This window comes from Canis aureus, chromosome 22, assembly GCF_053574225.1.
Source record: "Canis aureus isolate CA01 chromosome 22, VMU_Caureus_v.1.0, whole genome shotgun sequence".
In the NCBI taxonomy this organism is placed as follows: Eukaryota; Metazoa; Chordata; class Mammalia; order Carnivora; family Canidae; genus Canis; species Canis aureus.
In genome coordinates, this window is record NC_135632.1 from 25,119,708 (window position 1) to 25,133,253 (window position 13,546).

Consider the following 13,546-nt stretch of genomic DNA (forward strand, 5'->3'; position numbering starts at 1 on the left):
GCATTCTTTGTATAGTATCCATAGAGTTTTTCTGTCTGCTTAGTTCAAATCGAAAGACCTCTACTTAGAATTTGGCAACAATGTGGGATGTCTTTAGCTCTTCCCACTGTCCTACCAGTGCTTGCAGCCTCCTCATCTCAGACCTCGGTAAGAATGTCAGGTAAACCTGGGCAGCCACTAATATAATTAGCAGAGTCTGACAGTATTCATTTAGTGTAAGTCTGCTGGCCTGAGACTGGCTATTTACTTGATCCAACAGCTAGAGATCTTAAATGCTAAGTCGAATGTTTACAGCTTTTGTTTCAGTGAACTCTATTACATAGAGCATTAAATCCTAAGCAAACACTGCTCCCTAGAACCCTGCCCATCTCTGCAACTGTTCGTTAAATTTCTTCAATGACAAAGAATTCTAGACACAATGAACCTCTGCCCATCTTATACTCCTGTCATATTTGTGCCTGGGAATATTAATCCCTCAGTGAATATAATAAGAAAAGAACAGGAGTCTGGGTTTTGGAGTAAGATTGACTATTTTCCAGTGAACCCCTGTGTCACAGATTTAAGAATGCATTTCTCAAAGCCTTCTTCAATTCTCTGAGGGGCTCTGAACTGTCTGCAATAAGGTGGACAAGACGGTGAGTGATCTATGATGCTCCTTGGCTATCCTAAAATGGTGTGTTCTGAAGAAATTCCACTCCAACTCTGACATCTCTTATCTTCATTTTCCAGTGTGCTTGCTAGTTTTTATCTTTTTCTATTTTTTTAAAGCTATTTTAATAAGAAGTTGGGAGGAGAAATATCAGGTCTGGCTGGCTGGTCTGTCACCATAGCAACCCAGAGCCCTCTGTAATTACCTTCTGAACACCATGCTTAGTCGGTAGATTATGTCAATGACTGTCACTATGTCTGTGGTAAAAATAAAGCTGTCAGTGTGACAATTTTCTCGAGTCAAAGAATATTCCACCCTGAGGCTGGATAAAAGCTCTGATTCTCTAGAGGAGCTAAAGGATTTGCTGTGAGCACACTGGCACTCAGGAAGAGTTCCTGCCTCCAGATCTCTGCTCCCCTCTTCTCATACAGCTCTGCTGACTCTCCCTGGAAAGAGCCAAGCAAACTTATCAGTTGTTTTGAATTCGGGTATATTTGAGACAGAACACCAAAAAATTAGATTCTAAAGGCAAGCAGCTAAGTTTACATTTTCATTTATCCTTCCGTAGCTCCTCACCAACACTGCTTTGACACATGTATCTTGAGAGGCTATATAGACCCCTACACAGACTAATTCATTTTACTATATTCACTCTTTTTTCCTACAATATTTGATTATAAACATGTTCAAATATACAGCAAAGGTGAAGGAATTTTACAGGGAATTTTACACTATACCCTCATCTAGACTTTAGCATTAACATTTTACTCTATTTCTTTTAACATGTTTATCCATCCTTTACCTATCCATCCACTTATTCATCTTTTTTTTAAACATCACAAATACGTTTTTATTTGTCACCATTAAATGTCTGAATTTTAAACAGATTCTTGGACTGGTGGTTCATATCCATCAGCTCGTTCAACTTTAGCACCGGTCTCATCTGCCGTAGCTTTTCCAGAACTACTACCTTCACCATGAAGCTCCATGAGTTTTCCCAATTGAAACTTGGGCTTCTTCAGCATTTTTACTTTCCTAACGAAGACATCATGGAGTGGATAAATAGACTGACAAGCTTTTTCTAAATCTTTTCCAATGCTGCCTGGAATCAATTTATTGACCACTTCTTTCAAGTCATTTGTCTGCACCTCTTGGGTCATGATTTCCATCATCTTTTTCCAGATTTGGCGGACCTGTTGGCGCTGAGCATAAGAGGTCTTCCGAACCTGATTATTGCGTTTTTTAGTAAAACCAAAACAAAATAGACGAAGCAAATAACCATCGGTAGTCTTTACATCAACATGAGCTTCAATCATGGTCTGCCATTTTTTGACCATGGAGCACATTATGTCACGGGTAGAATCCATTCCATGGAAGTTAGTCAGGCAGTTTTTGCCCTGCACATCCTCAGTGATTAGCTTGAATTTCCTAAATGCAACTTCATCATTCTGCAGATCAGCAAGGCTAACTTCAAAAACGTGACCCTTGAGACCATCAGATGCAATTTTGGTTCCTTGAGTTCTTGTGACTAGTGTTTTTCCAATATTTCTTGTATTGAACATAGTTGGCACTTTCACACCATAACAATCTTTCTTAGAAAATGGATCAACCACTTTCTTCTTGGCTCCTTTTGTGCCACCTTTCATAAGGCGCTTGTTCTTGTCGACCGCCATGGCACTGCTCTGGGAGCCAAAAGTTCATCTTATTTTTTGAACACATTTCAAGTTACAAACATCAGTACACTTCCTCCTAAATACTTCAGACTATGTATCACTAACTAAAAATTAATATTTCTTTATGTTTTTGTCTTTTTTTTAAAAAAAAGTGTTTATTTATTTATTTGACAGAGAGAGCATGCACACACAAGCAGGACAAGCAGGTAGAGGGAGAAGTAGGCTCCCCACCAAGCAAGGAGCCTAATGCGGGACTTGACCACAGGACCCTGAGGTCATGACCTGAGCTGAAGGCAGTTGCTTAACTGATTGAGCCATCCAGACATCCTTGTTTTTGTCCTTTTGATAGAACATTTTTATACAATGAAATACAAAAATTTAGTGTACACTTGCTGAGCTCTCAGTGTATATACCTGTGTGACTCAAACACCCACTTCTATCCCCACTCTGGACAATCACCACTCTTCAATTTCTCCCCTGCAACTCTCAGGTGACAGCTGTGCAGCAAAGAGCAAGTAGTCTCAACTGGACTGGAACCAAGTGCAGGGGGCTCCAGGAGAGATGTAGAGGATATAAAACTGATAGAATAACTTGTGTGTTTGAATACATTGAGAGAAGCATTATACTTCTCACAGTATTTGGCAAAATAGGCATACATATATAAATGACTATCAAACAAAACAAAAAATAGAAGTGATTCTTACTTCCCCAAAAACAATAGACTTATAAAATGTATATGACATGGTTCTGCTAGGAATAATATTTACATAATTGTAGTAATATAAACCCTACATGTTGATCTCATTTAAAAAGAAAGAATCTCCCAGGCAAAACCAAAAAGAAACTTAAAAGCAGAAGGTACCTTCACTCTGACATCATTTGCCAATTAAAGAAACCAAGGAGCTTAAGATTTAATGACTCTCAGGGACAGGGAGACAAGATGTTGAACCTGTACAAGGGGTCAGAATAGGACCTCTACATGAACCAAGACTCTCAAAGTGCTACTTTCTTGGTAAAAAGAGGGTATTAGCAAGGAACAACTCTTTCCAGAAAAGAAGGAATTCCAAGGAACTTAACTTAACTGTCTCAGCCTGGGCCCTGTGTGAGAAAAGGAATGTCTCCCTTGAGAATTGATAGGCAAAGCTCTTCTCTCATACTGGATAGGGGTTTAAATGTACACTGCAAAAAAATAAATAAATAAAAAAAATAAATGTACACTGCATGATCTTGGACTCCCAAATTAAGAAATTATCCTAAAAAGTGGTCTTAGACTAAAAAAAAAAAAAAAAAAAAACTGGGATTTCTGGCAAAAACCAACACAAATCATTTTCAGGAGAAATATGCTTAACCCAGAGCCCACAAGATTCTGACAGATAGAACTCTGCCCAACATAAGCATAAGTTAAAAATTAGAAAACAAATTTAAAAGCAATGAAAACACAAACAAAAATCAATCCAGGATGAACAAGAGTCTTCAGAAACTACATGTATCAAAATTAGAGCCTCAAAACTTCAGACAATTCAATTATTGGACATAAAATATTAGATATACTTGAAATTATTAGTTAAAATAAAGAATAATGAGTATGAAATAGGAACGAAGCACTATCACAAATGATAAGGCAAATTTGAAAAACACACATCTAGATGTCAATGAAATTGAAAACTCAGTGAAGGAGTTCTACTTTCAATAAAAGTAATTTATGATCCAATGATTCCACTATTGGGTATTTAGCCAAAGGAAATGAAAATACTAATTCAAAAAGATATATACACCCCTATGTTTATTGCATCATTATTTACAATAGCCAAGATATGGAAGCAACCTAAGTGCCCATCAACAGATGAATGGATAAGGAAGATGTGGCACATGCACACACACACACACATACACACACACTAGAATATTATGCAGCTGTAAAAAAAAGGATGAGATTGTGCCTTTTGAGACAACATGGGTGGATCTAGAAGCTATTATACTAAATGAAATAAGCCAGACTGAGAAAGACAAATACCATATGATTCTACTCATTAAATGGAGTCTTAAAAAAAGCATAAACAAAGAAAAAACAGAATCAGACTTGTAAACACAAAGAACAAACTGATGGTTGCCAGAGGAGAGGGAACTAAGGAGAATCGGCAAAAATGAGTGAAGAGGAGAGAAAGATACAGGCTTCCCACATGGAACAAATAAGTCACAGGAATAAAAAGCACAACATAAGGGATATAGTCAATGATACTGTAACAGGACAGGACAGGAACAGGACAGGACAGATGGTAGCAGTACTTGTGGTGAACACAGCATAATGTATAAACTTGTCAAATCACTAAGCTGTACATCTGAAACTAATGTAACATTGGTTATCAACTACACTCAAAAAAAGAAAAGGTCAAAACAAACAAGCAAAAAATAGTAATTTAGAATATCATTTCTACTTAGATTAAAATGAACGATTTTCTGGAATTTAATAGTTATTAAGCCTGTCTCAAGAAGAAATAGAAAAAGCAAATTAGTTAAATCCATGAAGAAAGTTGAGGAAGTTTCCAAAGAATTCCTCTCTTTACACTCTCACCAAACAAAAAAACAAAGCAACAAAAGGTTCCAATATTGTAGTCAATTTTTAAATAGAAATAGAATTGAGGGCAGCCCCAGTGGCTCAGCGGTTTAGCACCACCTTCGGCCCAGGGTGTGATCCTGGAGACCTGGGATCAAGTCCCACATCAGGCTCCCTGCATGGAGTCTGCTTCTCCCTCTGCCTGTGTTTCTGCCTTTCTCCCTCTATCTCTGTGTCTCTCATAAATAAATAAATAAATAAAATCTAAAAAAAAAAAAAAAGAAATAGAATAGAAAGAGTTGGTACTATTTAAATTGCTTCAGCCCCAGAGAAAGAAAATAAGCTTCCAAAGTGTTTTTTAAGAAGTCAATTCTTTCTTCAAATCCTGACAAAGATACAGAAGAAAAAAAGAAAACCATAATCTGATATTATTCAATAATAATAATAATAATAATACTTAAATACAAATTACAAATACATTATGACATTTGATTTAAAAACACACCATACCCAAATGCAATTTTCAAGAATTATACAATAATAAGAAATTTAATGAAATAATCTATTAAATGGGTCAAAGAAGAAAATCTACTTAATCATTGCAATAAAAATAAAAGCTCTGAAATTCAGAGCCCTTTATTAAAACAGATGCTCAAATGCAAAGATGATAAGTGTCTTGAAGTCTTTTTTAATTAAACAAAAGTTGTACAAAACAGAAATCAAAATGTATGCTAACGTATATTTTGTAATCTGAAGGATGGGTTATAAAGTGGGGAAGGATTTTGAGAGTATTTACATGAAAGCAAAGCTATGAAAGATTACAAGAATTTTTATACCCAGCTATACCAGTTTGCTCTGTCAGTTTGGTTAAAACTACACTTCCCAGAATTTACTTTGGTGTATGATTACAGGTTAGATTCAGACAAAAGAGGGATTTGCATGAGATCTGGAAGTTGAAAGTGAAGGCCTCTAAAGGTTGCCATGATAGAGGCAAGGGTAAGATACTATAGCTTACCCTTGCTCTCTCTGCTCCATTTCCAGCTCTTCTTCTCAACTAATGATTCTGTTGATCAATAGCAGCAACAGGCTGAACTCCAGCTGCCTGACAGAAGACAAGAGAGACTGTGGTGGTAGAGGCATAGCCTCTCATGCACCTTCTCATGTGCTTCCTCTTTGTACTCTCACTTCATTGGGTGGGTAGGCTTGACATCTCAGATTGGTGACTTCTCAGATTCTTCACTCCCTCCAGAATCTTCACTTTCCAGATCCTCCACAACTGTGTAAAGTTTATTAATTTCCTGTGCTGAATCCTACATGCCAAACTCAGCATTCTACTTCCCTCATTGAAGTCTGAATGTCTTACCAGCCACTGTCATATACATACATTAAAACAACCAAAAGTTTTTCTCAAACGTGTAAAGACCCAAAATATAAAGAAAGCACTATGAGCCTTTATGAAGACCCAGTATTTGAAAAGTGATGAAAAGAACAATTTGGTTCTTTCTAAAGGAAAAAATTTTTAAAACTCGTGATAAAGAAGTTGTGAGCTGAAAGGATAAATGAAGGCTACTGATATTTTTAAAATATAGAATTAAGACTGGATGAATATAGGAAATAAAGATATGGAACAGAATCCCAATATCATAAAACTTAACCTTAAAGTAATAATGGAAATAAATGTTTGGAGGTATTTTGGAAGATGGTAAGAGGGAAATTTTCTAAGTGCATTATTTCTTCAACTTTCAAGTTCACTATTTCACCTAGCAAGCTAGTAAATACCATATGAATGAGAAATTTTTTTATATAAATTTTTTATTGGTGTTCAATTTGCCAACATATAGAATAACACCCAGTGCTCATCTCGTCAAGTGCCCACCTCAGTGCCCATCACCCAGTCATCCCCACCCCCCCGCCCACCTCCCCTTCCACCACCCCTAGTTCGTTTCCCAGAGTTAGGAGTCTTTCATGTTCTGTTTAAGAACTGTCAAAGTTATGAAATACTCCTGTGAAGTACCGAAAATAGATAAGACATTTAAATTAATAAAGAAAAAACATTCAAAGCAAAACAAAGAAAATGCAGATCATAAAACAAAAAGAAAGAATACTTTTCAAAAGAGAAAACACAGTATTATGGAAAAAAAACTTTCAAAAAGGGAGATTGCTCAATAAAACCAGAGTCTAACTCTTTTAAAAGATCAATAAAATTGACACTTTTCTTGCCACTCTGATAACAAAACAGAAGACCCTAGAGATAAACTTTGAGTTGACAGAGCAGAGTTACACCTAGAAATGGGGTTAGAAATTAGATTCTTACCATGCATAGCCTCATTAAATAAACATTAGCATTAATCAAAATGGGTGATTATACAGGCAAATATAAATTGCCAAAGTGATCTTAAGTAGGAGAAAACCTTAATAAACCAACTATATTAACATAAACTACATAGTTTCTCAGAGATGTACCCCTAAAATAACTACCATGCCCAGATGGTACAATGAATGAATTGAATCAACCATTGGAAAATTCCCTTATTATGTCAACTGCTCGAGGGCATAGTAAATTATAAAAACTACCTAATTGATTCAACAATGTTAACAGAAAACACTGATTTTTAAAACCCAGAAAATTGAAAGGAAGGAAGGAGGGAAAGGGGATGGAAAGAAAAGGTGAAGATAAGAGAAGGGAAGAGATGAAACAAAATACCTATAGGTCATTTCCATTTATGAATGTTGAGTTCTGTTGTATAAGGTAGTTAATTTACTGACAGATCAGATTTCTCCCCTTGGACTCTGGTTGGGTAGGTCTAAAGCAGCCCACTCTAGGGCTTATGTACTCTACTCTTAAATTATGGCCTTTCTGAGGTCTCTGCTATATGCCCCCTCTGTTCAATGAGCCCTCTTTTCCCTGGCTGGTTAGAACTCCAGTGTCCCCCAGCACTTTGTGACTTCAGAAAACTCTATTTAGTTCACAAACCCGCAGTAGCCATTCTTCATCTGTCCTCCTGGGCTGTGTCAGCCAAAGGCTTAAGTGGTCACCAAAGATTTCTAAGAAACCCAGATCTGTACTACTTCCTATTCTGTTTATCTTGCACACACATTCCAGCCACCCCGTCAGCTCATTGGTCTCTGGAATCCACTTTCCTATGCTACAGTTTGGAAAACTCTTCCAATGCAGACTGCTGGAGTGAGTGCAGAGGTCAACTCAGGTTTTCACTTCTCTTGAGGATTGGAGCCCTGCAGTGCCTACTGTTCAATGCTTAAAAATAGTTGTTTCAAGCTGGTGCAGCCACTCTGGAAAACAGTATGGACGTTCCTCAAAAAAGTTAAAAATAGAACTACCCTATGATCCAGCAATTGCACTACTAGGTATTTACCCAAAGGATACAAAATATTGATTTGAAGGGTTACAACATTCTGATATATATATAGCAGCATTATCAACAATAGCAAAATTATGGAAAGAGCCCAAATGTCCACTGACTGATTAATGGATAAAGAAAATGTGGGATATATATATATACACACACACACACGCACACATATTATATATAACTTATATATATAACTTATCTATTATATATATTACTTGTGGGATATATGTATATAATATATATATATTACTTAGCTGTAAAAAAGAATGAAATCTTGTCATTTGCAATGATGTGGTTGGAGCTAGAGAGTATAATGTTAAGCAAAGTCAGTCAGTCAGAGAAAGACAAATACCATATAATTTCATCCACATGTGGAATATAAGAAACAAAACAAATGATCATAGGAGAAAAATAAAGAGAGAAGTAAACCAAGAAATAGTTTCTTAACTATAGAAAACATACTAATGGTTACCAGAGGGGAGGTGGAGTATAAGTAAAATATGTGATGGGATTAAAGAGTACACTTCTTGTGATGAGCACCAAGTATTGTATATAAGTATTGAATCATTATATTGTGTACTTGAAACTAATATTGCATTGGATGTTAACTAGCTGGAATTTAAATTTAAAAAACAGTTGCTTTGGGGCACCTGGGGGGCTATAGTTGAGCATCTACTTTTGGCTCAGGGCATGATCCCAGGGTCCTGGGATCAAGTCCCACATCAGTGTGAGGAGGCTGCTTCTCCCTCTGCCTAAGTCTCTGCCTCTCTCTGTGTCTCTCATGAACAAATAAATAAAAAATCTTTTAAAAAATAGTTGTTTCATATTTTTTAGCAGTTTTATAGTTCTTTACAGCAAAGGGGCAGTATAGTATCTGTTACTCTATCGTGGTTAGAAATGGAAGTCCATGTGCCCATCTTTTAATTTTAAAGGTTTTAAACCTTGATTGTAACACAAGAATAGGAAACTGAAAGTGCATAAAAGCAAAGAAATTGCTGAATTTCAAGGTAGATGCTTCTTTATCATAAAAAGTATTCCTTAAAATATTCCCCTAAATTAAAAAAAAAAGAATAGTCATAAAAATTATTACAAGGTTAGGGATAATGTTTTTTTTTAACTATATATTTAAATTTTACACAGTTACAATTGACATTCTGCCATGAAGGATGAGAACATTGGGACTCTTCCAATTTTCCCCACCACTGATTTGATACATAATATACATAATATATAATTTTGATCCATAATACATCATTTTCAGGGTTCATAACATTTACCTTCTGTTTTGTTCATTTCTTTATAATTCGTATACCCTATTATTACCTTTCTTTGTCTTATTTAATTGGTTAGAATCTCTAGCAAAATGATGAAGAGGCAGTGATAGTGAGCATCACCATTTTGTGCCTTATTTAATACGAATATTTCTAAAATTTCATCATTAAATATAATGTTTGCTATGGTTGTTGGTAGTTTCACTTCACAGGTTAAGAAAGTAAGACTTCTTTAAAATTGTGTGTTCTATTTTATCAAATGTTTTCCTGCAAGTATGAGATGATGATACCATTTTTAATCTACTGATAACTTCCCATGATGAATTTTATTGATATCATCCTTGGATTCCAGGCATAAATCCTACTTGAACATGCCATATCTTTTCATATGCAACAAAGGTCAATTTGTTGTTAATTTATTTAAGACTTTTGCAATAATTTTATTGTATAGTTCTTTGTCCTTGGCATAAAGTTTATAACAGCCTTATGAAATAGTTGGCTAATTTTTCTTTTCCTACCTTTGGAATTAGTTTGAGTGACATAGGGATTTATCTATTTCTTGAAAGTTTGACAAAACTTACTGATAAGATTATGGCTCAGTATCTTTTGAAGGGAAAGACTTTTGACTGCAGGTTTAACTAACTTCATAATTACTGACTTACTCTATTTTTCCTATTTCTTTTTAAGTTAATTTCACTAAATTATATTCTAGAAAATTATCTTCATCTAAATTTTCCATTTAATGACATTACATTTTAGTATTTTCTTAGGTTTCTTACACCTCTTTTTAAGCTATAGTTATGCCTCATTTTATTTTTGTAACAGATTGTTTTCCAAAACTGGCCACAACAATAGTTTTCACCTCAATTGTTCTTCCAGAACCTTGCCACTCTTGTCAAGTGGTAGAGTATATTTCCCTTCTCCTTGAGGCCTTACTGTGGCATAGAGTCAAGCCCTCCTCAATGTGCCCTATCCAAATTCATGATCTCCAGAATCTGTGAGCATAATAAACAGTTTTTATACCACTAGATTTTGGAATCACTTATTACTCAATCATAGTAACTGAAGTAATTATGAATATTGCTTAATGTGTGTGCTTTAGAAAAATTTTCTTGATCTGTATCTTTGAATATTTTATATTCCATTGTTCTCTATTCCAAAATCAATTGAGTATAAGTCAAAATGCTTATCTATTATTTTCCCTCTAATCCTTTTAAACTCATACTTTCATATTTTTTCTCAGTTTTCTGAAACCTATCTTTTATATCCTTAACTGTATTTTTAGTACTGCTTGTTCTTTCTTCTTTATTTATTCAAATTAATGCTACCATTATATAATGGCTTCAATCTTCCCTTTGATACTTTTTATTCCTGAGCTCTTCCAGCCCATTTTTCCTCTCTATTTAGTATTTTTTCCTCTATCTTCATAAAAAGGCCATATTTCCTTAAACTTATCTTTTTTAATTTATTTGATTTCAAGTATTTGTTTAATATTTTCTTCTACTTTGCAAAATCATTATCTTGTTATTCTTGTAATATTCTTGTTATTCTTGTAATATCTTCCAATATTTTTCTCATATTCACAGCTAGTTTCTTTATGATTACTATTAATCTCTTCACTGATCCAGTCTTTCTTGGTCAGCTATTTGCTTAAGAATATTGTATGGTAACAGACATCAGACTGAGTGAGCTGGTCCAGCTGGCAAAGGTTTAGATCTGTTGTCCTGAAATCTCCCACCAACTTTCTGCTCTGGAGTTTTCTCCTTTGTCTCAGCTATCAGGAGCTATATATGGCCCTTGGTAAAGCCAATACCACAGATCCTTCATTTGGTGATTTTTGTGCTTCCTTCTCTTTAAATGTTCTTGCTCCTCAACTTTTCGCCTTACACCGCCACTCCACAGTATGCTTCTCATGAGATGGTATATCTGCTATTCCTCTGTAAGCCTGAAATGTCTTACTATCACTTAGCATCAAATGGGGCTCGATGAAACTCTGGCAAATCATCTACTCTAAGATAAAGTGTTGCCAGTTAGTAATCTCATTATATCACCTATTCACGGAGAATTCTATGTACTTCTAGCATCTGCAGGAGCATCATCATTCATACAACAAATATTAACTAAAAAAAAAAAAAAAACAAATATTAACTGAGTGGTCACCATTTCCAGGCACTATTCTAAGCCTTTGAAATGTATGATTGAACAAAACAATTAAAACCTCTGCCCTTGTACAATTTTTATTATTGAGGGGAAAGGGCAGCAGACAAGAAAATATAAATGGTATTACTTGCTGCAAATTATAAAGTATGATAAAAGTAATAAATGTTAGGAATGCAGAAGGGGGAATTAGGAAATAAATAGGTTATAATTTAAAATAGAATTATCTAGATTTCAGGGCACTTGGGTGGCTCAGTGGTTGAGTGGCTGCCTTTGGCTAAGGTCATGATCCTGGGGTCCTGGGATCGAGTCCTGCATTGTGTTCCCTGGAGGGAGCCTGCTTCTTCCTCTGCCTTTGTCTCTGCCTCTCTCTCTGTGTTTCTCATGAATAAATAAATAAAATCTTTTTAAAAAAGAGAATTATCTAGATTTCACTGCATTGGCAGCTTTTCTTTTTTTTTTTTTTAATTTTTATTTATTTATGATAGTCACAGAGAGAGAAAGAGAGAGAGGCAGAGACATAGGCAGAGGGAGAAGCAGGCTCCATGCACCGGAAGCCCGACGTGGGATTCGATCCCAGGTCTCCAGGATCGCGCCCTGGGCCAAAGGCAGGCGCTAAACCGCTGCGCCACCCAGGGATCCCGGCAGCTTTTCTTTACAGATGATGATTTGGTATTTCATCTCCTATAATCTCTGCTATTTTCTATTGTTTCAGAGAGGAAAAGAAAGTGGTTTAAATGATTCTGTTAATTCTAACTGAAAGTTTTCTATCATCTCCTTTGCATATACTCATCTCATAAATTATAATAAATTTGTAGTGAAGCATTTCTGTTTTTCTACTTTGACCTTATTCTGTATGTGTCAATGGTGGAGAAATTCTTAAAACCCGAACACTCTTTCATTATTCTGAATCCAACTTGAATCCAAAACCACACTATGATTCACATAACTCTCACAAATCCCTTATAATCTTAGTTTATTTATGATAAATGGTTTGAGACTTATTTTATGGCTTTCCTTAGAAAAGAACATTCTCACATAATTTGGAGCAGGGGTTGGGGAAGAAACATGAGAAAATAACATGCTTTTCTCCTCTCTTCCTACTAGGTTTTATGTAGTTGCAGTAATAAGGATATACAAACCAGCTTTCAACTAACATTTTTTTTATCTTATTTTATTTAAATTCAATTAGTTAACATATAGAGTATCATTAGTTTCAGATATAGAGTTCAGTTATTCATCAGTTGCATATAACACCCAGTGCTCATTACATCACATGCCCTCCTTAATGCCCATCACCCAGTTACCCCATACCCCCACCCATCTCCCATTCAGGAACCGTCACTTTGTTTCATATAGTTAAGAGTCTCTTATGGTTTGTCTCTCTTTCTGATTTTGTCTAATTTCTCCATCCCTTCCTCTATGATTCTCTGTTTTGTTTTTTAAATTCCACATATGAGTTAAAATAATATGTTTCTCTGACTGACTTACTTTGCTTAGTAAAGTCATTAGTTCCACCCAGATCATTACATAAGATTTCATTATGTAATGGCTGAGTAATATTGCATTATGTATATTCCACATCTTCTTTATTAATCTGTCAGTGAATATCTGGGCTCTTTCCATAGTTTGGCTATTGTGGACATTATTGCTATAAATATTGGGGTCCAGGTGCCCCTTTAGATCACAATATTTGTATCCTTTGGGTAAATACTTAGTAGTGTAATTGCTAGGTCATATGATGGCTCTATTTTTAACTTTTTGAGGAACCTCCATACTGTTTTCCAAAGTGACTGTACTAGCATACATTCCCAGCAACAGTGTAAGCAGGTTCCCATTTCTCAATATCCTTGCCAACATCTGTTGTTTCC

General features: G+C 35.4%; 1 long non-coding RNA gene and 1 pseudogene across 1 annotated transcript in view; both read right to left on the minus strand.

Moving 5' to 3' along the window:
• LOC144294334 (uncharacterized) overlaps positions 1 to 13,546 on the minus strand; it is a 44,787-nt gene that overhangs the window by 16,290 nt on the left and 14,951 nt on the right. The gene's annotated exons all lie outside the window — the stretch shown is intronic.
• Positions 1,502 to 2,322, minus strand: LOC144294333 (small ribosomal subunit protein eS1 pseudogene; annotated as a pseudogene).